The sequence below is a fragment of the Chrysochloris asiatica genome, unplaced genomic scaffold (assembly GCF_000296735.1).
Source record: "Chrysochloris asiatica unplaced genomic scaffold, ChrAsi1.0 scaffold00052, whole genome shotgun sequence".
Lineage (NCBI taxonomy): Eukaryota > Metazoa > Chordata > Mammalia > Afrosoricida > Chrysochloridae > Chrysochloris > Chrysochloris asiatica.
This window is the reverse complement of record NW_006408570.1, coordinates 6,485,880-6,497,986: the sequence shown is the minus strand read 5'-3', so window position 1 is coordinate 6,497,986 and position 12,107 is coordinate 6,485,880.

Genomic DNA, 12,107 nt, shown 5'->3' with positions numbered 1-12,107 from the left:
TCTCCTTTGATGGTCCCAGGGTCCTCTGTTCCTGGACACTGCGTGATTTTTGAGGCTAAATAATAAAAGGCAAAAAAGCTCCTGCCTGGAACTCTTTGGAAAACTCTCTCTGTGAGCCTCCTACCATCATGCCAGGTGGAGAGACTACAGGAGGAGAACACTGTGAGAAAGAAGTCCAAGGACTCCCTGAGGCTAGAGCTTTCCCAACCAAGGGCCTGAAAAAGCCTTCAAGATGACCAATCCCCAGCCACCTTCTGACTGCACCTGCATGGCAAATCCCCAAAGAGAATCTTCTTCCTGAGCTCAGTCATCCCCCATATTCACGAGCAAAATAAATGTTATTGTTCAAGGCCACTGTCAGGGAGGGTCTGTTACCCAGTGATTGACAAGTGGAACCCAACTCCTAAAGGCATAAGGGAAACTTAGCGCAAAAGACTCCGCACTGACTCCTGGTTCCCTAGCCATTGCTGGAGCTGCAGAGATCCCAGGAGTTGTAGAATGAGACTCAAAAGCAGAATGGGAGGTTTTCAGAAAACTCACCAGAGTGTGAAGCTCTATACTTCTTCGAGGCACAAAAGCATGAAACTGGCTTAAGATAGTACCAGTCAGGGAAAAACCACCACCACCATCACAACAAAAGGTTCTTATTCTCTTTCACAAACTGTCTCTCATACTTCAGACATGTTAGCAGTAGGGACCAGTCCCTGATGGATAAAGAGGAAGATCCCTAAGAAGATGGATTGGCAAAGTGGCAGCAGCGACAGGCTCAAATGTAGCAACAATAGTGAGGATGGTTGAGGACCAGGCAGTGTTTCATCCTGTTGTGCATAAGGCCACTTTGAGTAAGAACTAGCTACACATCCATGTGCATAAAAGGAACCTACACACAGAGTCAGAACCAACTTGAGGGCACCTAACAACATTGCCTCTGTTTCTCAGCCCTCCCTTGACTTTAATGCTGGAAGGTTCAGAAAAAAGAGTAAAGTAAGCCAGGTCAGGAAGAGACAGCATCACCTGACTTTTAAGTTTAACGTGACTCACACTCCAGTCAGGGGAGAGGAGAAATTTAAACTTTAAGTTGAATTTTTCCCTGTTACTTAGGAGTTGGCACACTTAATCACTGACTTGAGTCTGTGTGTGTAACCATTTTAGAGTTACTTTGGAACTTTCTATTCCCTAATAAAAGTTATCTGTTTTTGTTGTTATTGAGTGCTATCTAGTTGGTTCCAACACCTAGTGACCATGCATAGGGCTTCCGAGGACTGACTGCTGGATTTGAACTGCTGAATTTCTGTTAGCAGTCCGGAGTGTATCCTACAGCACCACAAAGTTAGGTTGTTGTTAAGTGCCGTTTTATAGCATCTGCTAAAGGAACCCTAGTGGCACTTTGGGTTAAGCATTAGGCTACTAACTGCCAGGTCACTTGTTTAAGCCCACCAGTCTCTCTGTGGGAGAAAAATGAGGCTATCTGCTCACATAAGGATTTACAGTCTTGGAACCCCTAAATACTAGTGCCACTGTAAGTCAGAATTGACTCATGGCAGTGGGTTTGCTTTTGGACTTATGTGTTTACGGCTAGGGAAAGGATTACTCTTTCCCTTGCTAAATTTAAAGTGGGAAAGCAATCAATTTTACATTTACCATGAGTCCTGTTTCTATAACATAATAGGTAGAATTGAAAATTTAAGGCCAGCTGGACATTGAGGCCCAGTAGATGGGTGACATTTAGGCTGAAGGATAACTTGTTGGTGTTAGTCACCATCCAGTCCAACTCATTTCATGAATAGCAGAACAAAATAGTGCCTGGTCGTGAGCCATCTTTATAATCATTGGTATGCTAGAGTTCATTGTTGTGGCTTTGTGTTAATCTTGCCTTTGTATCATTGACCTTCTACTTTACCAATGATCATTTCCTTTCCTAATGACTGGTCATTTCTGATGGCATGTCCAAAGTTAAGTGAGACCAAGTCTTGCTATCATTGCTTCCAAAGAGCATCCTGGTTGTATTCTAAGATTTATCTGTTCGTTCTTTTGGCAGTCCATGTTACATTCAATATGCTTTGCCAAGACAATTCGAATGCATGAATTCTCTTTGTACCTTTTCTTTTCATTGTCCATCTTTTGCATGCGTAAGAGGCAAGCTAAAATACCATGGCTTCAGTCAGGAGCCCCTTCATCATCAAAGTGACAGCTTTGATTTTTGTTTTGTTTGTCTTTTTTAATCTTTAAAGAGGAATTTTGCAGCAGCGTTGCCCAATGCAGTATGTCATTAGATTTCTTGACTGCCACTTCCATGGGTACTGATTGTTGATTCAAGTAGAAAGAAACCTTGGACAACTTCAGTTTCCTTCCTGGGCTGTTGGCTGAACATCTAGTCCCACAACTAATACCTTCTAAGCTTCCAGCATTAAGAGACATTTCTAAGAAACCCTGATGATGCGCCAGACAAATGAGTATCCCACCTGTGTGTGTGTCTCATAGCTGTGCTTTTTGTCACCCCGTGTCATCTTTATGCAGAATTCTCAGTGATCTCTTAAACTAGAAGACCTGTATGTTTAGAAGGGCAGGAGGAAGGAGGCTGGTCCTATTCCGCTGCTGTCCTGTATGGAGAAAAGTCTCTAGAATGGAGTGGTGAAAGGCAGCTCAGAAGAGCACAAGACATATGGCAAGTGGAGTCCTGAGGAAGGGATAGAAGAAAGACCGTGGTGGGGTGTGTCTTATCTAGGAATGGTAAGTGGTCTTATCTGGGAGTAGGATGTGGCCTGAGACTTCAGGCAAGAGACCTACTTGGCATCTCTCCTGTTGGCTTTGCAGATTCCAGTTTGTGTGCAAACCTACTTAATAAGAAAACAAGTTAGAGAATTCAATGCTTTAATAGTTTTGAGTAGAAGTGAGTATGATTAAGTGCTGGATTGCTGAAAATGAGCTGTCTGGCTTCAAATCGCAGCCCCACTTTTGAACGATGGCCTGATTTTTTATGTGTGGCTACTTCCTCCATGCCTCAGTTTCCTCACCTGTGAAGTGAGGATAATGATGTATTCGGTACTAGTCCTATTTTTAGTATTAATAGCAGGTGTCATAGTCACATGGATCTCAACTTCAAATCTCAATGAAACTGCCCTTTAACAATGAATCCTGACAATGGGTTAGGTTTGTGCTTCTCTGATTATCCCTATTAGGAATGGAAGGGAGATCCGACTTCATTTTTATTCCTCTCAATTAACTTTTCTGAGCTGTCTAGGGGCGTCAATGTTAGCAAATAAAAATACAAAGTGCCCAATTAAATTTGAATTTCAGATGAATGTTTTGTTTTTGTTTTTAGTATAAGCTGCAGGATAATGCACTAGACCACAAGGTGGGTTTGAAATGCAAGGTTGCCAGTTCAAACTCAGCAGGCGCTCCTCGGAAACCCTATGCTGTTGTTGTTGCTAAGTTCCGTCGAGTCGGTTCCAACCCATAGCGACCCTGTATAGGGTTTCCAAGGAGCAGCTGGTGAGCTTGAACTGCCGACCTTGTGGTTCAAGCTTTGTAGTCCAGCACCTTACCCCACAGCGCCACACCAGGACTCCTATACAGGATCAGTATTAGTCAGAACCAATTCTAAGGCACTAAACAACAACAGCGATGTAATATTTGGGACATGATTGTAGTAAAAAAAAAAAATCCATTGAAATCCAAATGTAACTAAACAGTCTGGCATCCTGATACCTGACCACAAATTGCACACAGCAGATGGCCCTGGCTCTTAGGAACTGAAGTGCTACAATATGATTCCACTGTTAACACTTCACTTGGGGATATTTTGCAATTTTGCTTTTGCAGAAACTAAAAAAATTAAAAAGAAGAAAGAAAGAACAAAGCATGTGACAGTTGCTGCAAACGATGTCTCATATAAATATTATGTTAATTAAGACAGATTGGTCTGGAGTATAAACAAAATAACTGCAGGGGGCTGGTGTTTGTTCTGGTTGGGTTTCTTAATTTAGCAACTCAGTTCCTATCCTGTTAGCACTCTTTCCTTATCAAACGTTGAACTGGGGTATAAGGAAGTTTAAATTACCAATGTTGGGAAATCTGTTTTCTAAACACTTGAAACAGATGTTTTTTTGCCTGAAAAGCATGCTTCTTTCTGGGGAATGGAGGGTTGAGCTTGATTCTTTTAGAAAAAAAGAGTTTGTTACGTCTCATTTATTGACACCAGGTTTGCCCAAGCTGGTGAGTAGTTTCCCCTCAGCAGGGGTCATTCCATTGTGTTTGTCAACTGGGAAAAGGTCTCATTTTTCATTGCTGTCTGTTTAGACACCGCATTAGGCAAAAGTCTAGCTGTTAACTCCAACATAATCTCTCATAAATTCAGTAAAACAGAAAGAGCCATGAAGAAGATTTAAGAAAACATTATCACTGGCTGGCCACTGTACTAGCTAAGAAGCAGTGACCTTAACCACAACCATCAGTGTGGATTCATGGCAGTCTCACATGTGTCAGAATAGAACGGTGCTCCATTGGGTTTTCAGTGACTGATCTTTCAGGTGTAGATTTCCAGGACTTTGTTCTGAGATGTCTGGGTGGACTCTAAACGACAACTTTGGGATTAGCAGCAAACACATTAACCATTTGTAAAACCCAGTGACTCTGTGAGCTTAACAATGAAGATGATGTCTTCTTTTTATCATTTTATTATTTTGGTTGAGCTAGGATGTCAAGTTTGAGATTAAATCCAGTATCACATGTTGCATTTTATTGTCACGTCTCTTTGGTCTCTTTTTAATCTGCAACTTTTCCTCAGTCCTTTTTTACCTTTCACTGATGTTTTCAATGAGTAGAATGTAGTCATTCTGTAGAATGTTCTTTACCTGGGTTCATCTGATGTTTTCTTATAAGTAAGTAAGGAACCTTCACAGCACAGTAGTTAAAACCCTCAGCTGCTAACCCCGGGTTGGCTCCCACTAGCTGCTCTGCAGAAGAAAGATGTGGCATTCTGTTCCTGTAAAAATGACATCCTTGTTAACACTGTGAATTCTATTCGCTCTTACAACATCATTATGAGTGGAATTGACTTAATGACCACTTGGTCTTTATGCACAGGACCCTGGTGGCACAGTGAGTAAGTGCTCAGCTGCAAACTAAAATGTCAGTGGTTCAAACCCACCAGCCACTGAGAGATTTAAAGATATGGCTGTCTGCTTCCATAAATATTACCGCCTTGGAAACACTATGGGGCAGTTCTTCTCTGTCACATGGGGTCGCTAAGAGTCAGAATTGACTCGACAGCACCCAACAGCAGTAACCTGGTTTGAAAATGGTGTTTCCTGCTAGTCCTGGTGTGGCACTGTAGGCTAATGAGCCAAACTGCAAAGCCATTTGAACTGCAGGGTTGGCAGTTCAAGCTCACCAGCTGCTCCTTGGAAACCCTATACAAGGTCACTATGGGTCAAAATCGACTCGACGGTACTTAACAACAACAACCAAAGCATCTTCATTTTAACTGCGTAGCCTACATTCCTTATAAAAACTTCAACAACACATTTAAGAATAAAAATGGATTGGGGTACCTGTGTGTTTCTGGTGTGTTTCTTGGAAGGAGATGAACTCTTTGGATATGTGTGACAGGACTGAGGAAGGTTAAGAGAGGGCAGGGACTGTTTCTTGTAAACTGACAGTTCTGGAGAGTGAGTCGGAGATAATCATATAATCCATTTATAACCACCCAAGTTCACAAGCTCTCACCTTCTCCAAATAGGCCCCTTATTTACAAATAGTCACTTCTTCTTGAAAGTGGCTTGTCACCCTTGTGACTTGAGTCACATGCAATGTGTCTCAGAGCATTATTTTCCTGCAACTGTGTAATCTGAAGTTTGAGATTCACTTTTGTCTCTTGCCTTGTAGGCAATCTTCTCCTACCCCAAAAATAGTGGTTGTGTCTGCCCACCATGATCCCAGGTTGCATCAGTAGAGGCAGAACTCCACATCCCCCAAAACAAAGATGATAGGGGTCATGCTTCAGGGTGGTAATGAATATCAGTCCAAATAACCTACCAACACCATCAACCCTTACGTGGGTGGAGAGTGGTGAGAGACCTTAATGAATATTCTTTACAGGAGAGAATGGGAATGTTGCTGAAGTATTCAAAAATAAAGTCATAAGAATGGTTTTAGGGCCTTTAGAAAACCCATATTGGGTTTTCAACTCTTTTTCCTCTACAACTTGAACTCTTGTTTTTCCCTTCCGTTTTCATCCAGCAACAAGGTCTGTGCTCTCCACACCCTAGCCCACCCCTACCCTCCGACTGACACACTTACAAATGTAATCTGCAGCCAGGACATTGGAGGAGTCCTGAAAGAGGTCTGGTAGAAGGAAGTTTATTCTACTTGGGGCTATGCTCCTCAAATCTTACATTCTGCCATGAACACGAGCTTCTGTCCAGAACAGGCAGTGGGGTCAGGTGGCAGGTCTAGCCCAGGTGCTAGGAGCCCAGAGTGTCTGGCCATGTCCTCCCACACACCACTGTGGGAACAGACTCGGAGTGAACAAGAGAGCTGCCTGCACACGGGAAGATGGAGCAGCCCCAAGAGTTATGACCTGATCCCTCCCTCCATGGGAGGAAGAATGGCCTAACTACTCTTCTGTCATGGTTTATTAAACGGGATAGAATTGAGACAGAACCTGCAAAAACTCAAATAGGTGCTCTCAAGGAGGTAGGGAGTTATCGTCCCACTACTAGTATTTGCAGAAAAGCTGAAAGTGTTTGGGTGGGCTGCTGAAGAAAGTGGGCCACACCAGATAATTTTGAAAGGTCTGTTCTAAGCCTGAGATTCTATGAGGTTCAGTAATCTAATGTTAGAGAAATTTAGTCAGAATATCTTTCCTAATTGCTCTTTAATCTGTCTTATTCAGTATTCAAAACACCAATATTTCTCAGTAGTTGACAAAGACCAATCAATCTCATGTTCCCCAGAATTCATGGGATTTACACAAAGTTGTGTCAAATGGGAGACCTTTCTTTACATGGTTTCTTGATGTTACAACAATAGAATTCCACACTCTAGGGCTAGTTGGCCAGACCACTTAGAACTTAAAAACAACTGATTATTTCTTCAGATTATGTTCTACTAATGTAGCAATTCAGAAAGTGGGGAGTTTTATTCCATGTGATACACTATGAAGGAGAAATGTTAAGAAAAAGGATGGGGGATAAAACTCGGAGTTCAACTTAAGGAAAACTTAACCTACAAATGTCATGAAGATATTTTTTTTTCCATTTACTTAACAAGATGGCACTTCCTGAATGTACACATTTGCTTTATGAACATGGAGCACAATATTTATTTTCATCTTCATCTTAGTCTAGTAATCACTACAGAAGCTTCGAAACAGCTAATGAACATGCTTTACAGAAGAACAAGAGTGTGCGTCAGTTGCTTCTGTGTGTTCCCTGTATTAGCTGGTTTCCAGTCTCTGTGGAATTTCCTTAGTTAGGCATTAGCACATCTGCCCCCAGGCCAATCAGGCCATGTACTCACAAAACAAGTGATAGAAATGTGCAGACCACAGCAAACGATTCTTCCTTGATGGGAGAATTAGCATACGGACCCATTTCACACCTAGAAACATCCTTCCTTTGCTGCTACTGTACAATGTTGTCTACTTCCCTTCTGTCTAATGTGTGAAATTAAATATCCTTGTTGGGAGGTAAGAAAGCGCATAGCATTACCTTTTTCATGTGAGCTTGTATAACCATAAAAATCTAATGGTGACTCGGCAAGAAAATCCTTAGTCCTAAAAAAAGGACAATGTCCCTTCTGCGTTGCAAATAAAACAAAACTATTTTTCCCCCTAAAGCACTGCTTGGGCTTAGGGTCTGTTGATGAATCTAGTAAAAGGTCATTTGTAAAATACTTTTACATGAAGATACCTTTTTCTTGAAGAATACAGATTCAAAAGAAAACCCAAACATTTACTAACAGTTTGGGGAAAAGTTGCTACCAAAACTTATCTTATGTGAAGGAATAGAATTATTCACTTTGAGCTCACTCTTTGGGAAATCACTAAATTAAAATTTGGGCCATTTGTAAAGTTATTAGAAAATTCAACAGACCTGCCCAATTGGGCTTCTGGAAATATGGGTCAGTGTAGGCAGTGGACCCAGTTGGAGAAGGAAGCACTCCCTGTGAAGGTCAAAGTTGTTGTTGTTGTTAAGTGCCGTCCAGTTGATTCCAACCCATAGCAATGCTGTACAGGGTTTCCAAGGCTATAAATCTTGACGGGAGCAGAAAGTCTCATTGTTCTCCCATGGAGCGGCTGGTACTTTCGTACTGCTGACCTTAAGGTTCACAGCTTGATTCGTAACCACGATGCTACCAGAGCAGAGACCCAGTGAAATACTAACTCAGTTCCTTGAGTAGCGATCACATTCCCTCACAGTCTGACAATGTTTTTCTTTCATGAGTATGCCCTGTCTGAATGTTCAGGGCCTATACGATACAATGATAATGTCAACTTAGGTAGCAACATGATTATTTATTGGTATTTTCTGCAATGCCTACATTTCAGTTAACACTGTACAAATAAGTAACTATCCCAAGGCACTCACAAGACATAAGTCCTATAAGACACAAATATACAAAGTTATGGCAAGCTTTTTGGCAAGGCTCCTTAAAATAACAGGAACTGTTCAGACACAAAGAGACGTGAAAATACAGGCCATCTATTGCAAATGAACCATATTTTGAGGAAGAAATACTATTTGAAAAGCACAGAAGAATATTTTATCCAAGAGGGAATTACAAACATAAAAATAAAATATTTGGTATTCTACACTATATTACAACAATAAATACAGCAATCAATAAATAGGAGGAAGCCCAGAAACTTTTATATGAACATTTTGGTTATTGTCTGGCAAAGTCTCTGCTCCAACTCCTCTCAAGGGTTGCTTAGTTTTATGGATTCCAGTGATGATAACTCGGCCATAAAAGACTGCTGTGGGGCCTAGTGGAGGTCTATGAGTATAGAGGAATTTCCTAAGAAACTGATGATTTTATGGTTTCGTATTAATGCTGTGGTGTAGAGGAGGAGTTGCAGATGAATTGTGAGGGGTCTGGTGGGACATGGACTGAAGGAGAAAAGGGAAAATGCTCTATATGGTTTATGTCTTTCGGGTTTTTGATGAGGAGAAGACAAAAAAGTCTGCAATTAGCAACATTTGAATAACCAATGTGGGACACTCTACATTCTGTTTGCATATTGAAGGAGAAAAATCATAGAATACAGGCTTACGTCTGCACTTTGGGAAAAGGAGAAGCATCTGGGGTCACAGCCTAATTTCAGATAGTTTAAATGCCCACATCTCTTAAGCAGGGCAGTGATAAGCCGTCACAGAAAGGGTTAACCAGGAGCTAGGCAAGCCCCACAGGGCACAGGGAAGCAGAGGCTGGCATGGTGGTGTCATTCTGCTATCAGTGTGCACATGTTAGTGGTGTGCCGGCTCGCACGGGCTCTCAAGAGCCCGCGATTACATTTTCAGGAATTTTGCAAGCCAGTCAACATCTCACTGGTACATGAGATAAGCCATGAAGGCTGATGTCAGCTGGGAGTCTTCACACCACTGAAACACACAAATCAAGGCTTGCCCCCGCCTCACCGTGCTATAAGAAACATTTACCAGCACACCCCAGCCTTATATTTTAGATATAAATAAATTTTTTTCCTGTTTTTTTTTTTTTTTTTTTACCCTAACCAGAGCTATTCTATTCCGCCAAGGTTTTGCTGTACAACTATTACAGTATCCTTTTGGGAGGATAAGAAGTACCGTCGAGTATATACTGTGTACCATAGAGCATAAAAGATGCACCACATTCTTTGAGGGCTTTAAGCTGGCCTATCCACAAGCCAGCTGCACACACACACACACACACAAACACACACACACACACGTCATTTTTATATAATAGTGGTTCCGTAAATGAACAATTACAACCTCCTTGGCCTTCTCAAATTGTCAATTTCTGCAAACATACTGATGGTTGAAATTCCACTCTCCCTGGGGTAATGAATTTCCCCAGGACATCCCCTCTGGACAGCAGTGGGCAATGGAGGCTCAGAACTAAGGTCAAGATTGGACACAAAGTCCTTCAAAATAGCTTCCCTTGCCATAATTTTCTGGTTCAGTAAACATTTGCAACTTAACTTTAAGGGGTTTGTGAGAAGGAGAGGGACAATTTCCCAGGTTAAAGGAAAATAAAAATCTGAGACTTCTTAAGGAAATAGTCACTGGGGTGAGTGGGGGACAATGTACTGGAATCCACATTCCATTTCGCCTGCCCAGAGATGCTGGATGGTTGGGAACTGTTCTGCTGGAGTTCCTCCTGCACAAAGCCCTTGACCCTGCTGAAGGGGGGGCCAGGACTAGTCTGAGTGTCCTCACAGTTAGTTCCTGCCTGCTGGGCATGCCATTAGACTTCTCCAGCTGCTAACACTTGCAGACCCCAGCCTTGGCCAGTTCCATGAATGGAAGGGCTATATGGGGTAACCTGGCACCATCATTCAGGCTTCACTGCTGGGTCTTTTGTTTCTGAGTATATTTGCTTGTTTAAATGCCTTATATTGAGATTAGGTTCTCTTTTCCTTTTAATTGTGTTCTTTATGGGTAAAGTATTTCATAAATAATGATATTGAAATCAAATCAAATATCAAGGGGGAGGGTGTAGAAATCAGAACAATAACTCATTTCATTCTGACAGCAACTTCTTACATGTGTCCCCTCTGAGCCAACAGGAAGGGTAATGGGGGCCAATGAAGATAGGGGTGCGGGGATGGGAAGAAGACATGAGGTACTAGGGCAAAGAAGAAGGAGGAGAGGAAAAGGAGCCAGAGCAAAAGTGCAGAGACAAGAGAGAAGTACTAAGAAGTGAAAAAAGCAAAACAAAAAAGTATATAGTCTGACAAACAAGTCCCTTTTGGATTTCCAACCCCTTGATCTTGAATACATTGATTTTGTCAGAAAGATTGAATTTTCCAATTAGAGCTGCTTATAATTTTGCAAACACATCTGAGGCTAGTGTCTATATCCTTTGCCCCTTTGCCCCTGAAATCCCCCTCTCACCTCCATAACCCTCTGCAATAATAAAGGCCAATACCTTGGCCTTGCTTTCCTGTTGTCTCAGAAACAGATTCCATCCTGAAGCTTTCCTTTCTTGACCAGATGTCACCTTCTAGAGCTACCCTGTTCTTTCATGGGTGTATTCATTGCTGTTGTTGTCCTTAGGCCCCTGTGGCCTCTCAAGAGTTTTAGTTTCTATATCAAAGACCACTTACCCTCAAACATACAGCATCCCTTCACCTGGCCTTGCTGCTCTGAGCAATAGCAGAAACTCAACTGGTAAAAGCTACATTTACATTCAACAGAATTTAGGATACGTAACACTCCATTAAAACAACAAACAAACAAACAAAAACCAAGGTTGATTCGAACTCTTGATGACCCCATGACCCCATGCATGTCAGAGAAGAACTCCATAGGTTTTTCGGTAACAAGTATTTTGAAGCAGATTGGCCTCTTTTCCAATGCATTTCTGGGTGGGTTTGAACATCAGTTAGCAGTCAAGTGCTTTAACCATTTGTATCACTCAAGGATTCTGTATAGCTTGCCTAAATTGCTATTGTGTGCTATCAAGACAATTCTGACTCCTAGTGATTGTGTAAAACAGGATAAAACTGGCCCCTAGGTTTCCTAAGGCTATAATCTTAATGCAAGCTGACTGCCATGTCTTCTTCCCACAGAACAGCTGGTGGGTTTGAACCACTGACCTTTCACATAGCAGCCTAGAGCTTAAACAGTGCACCACCAGGGCTCCTTGGACAGTTAAATACCTGAAAAAAATCATCTTGACATAAATCCTACTCTGGGAAGGGCTGACTGAACTCATGCCGCCGGCTATTAATATACACATATTTCAGTGAGTCATGAACATTTACAAATCAAATCTGCCTATATAGAACCAAAAGATATTTATAAATTCATGTATGTACACATATACATACACACACGATGTATATTTTGATATTGTATTTCTGTGTAGGGGTTGTTGTTTCCAAATTTACATAGGAG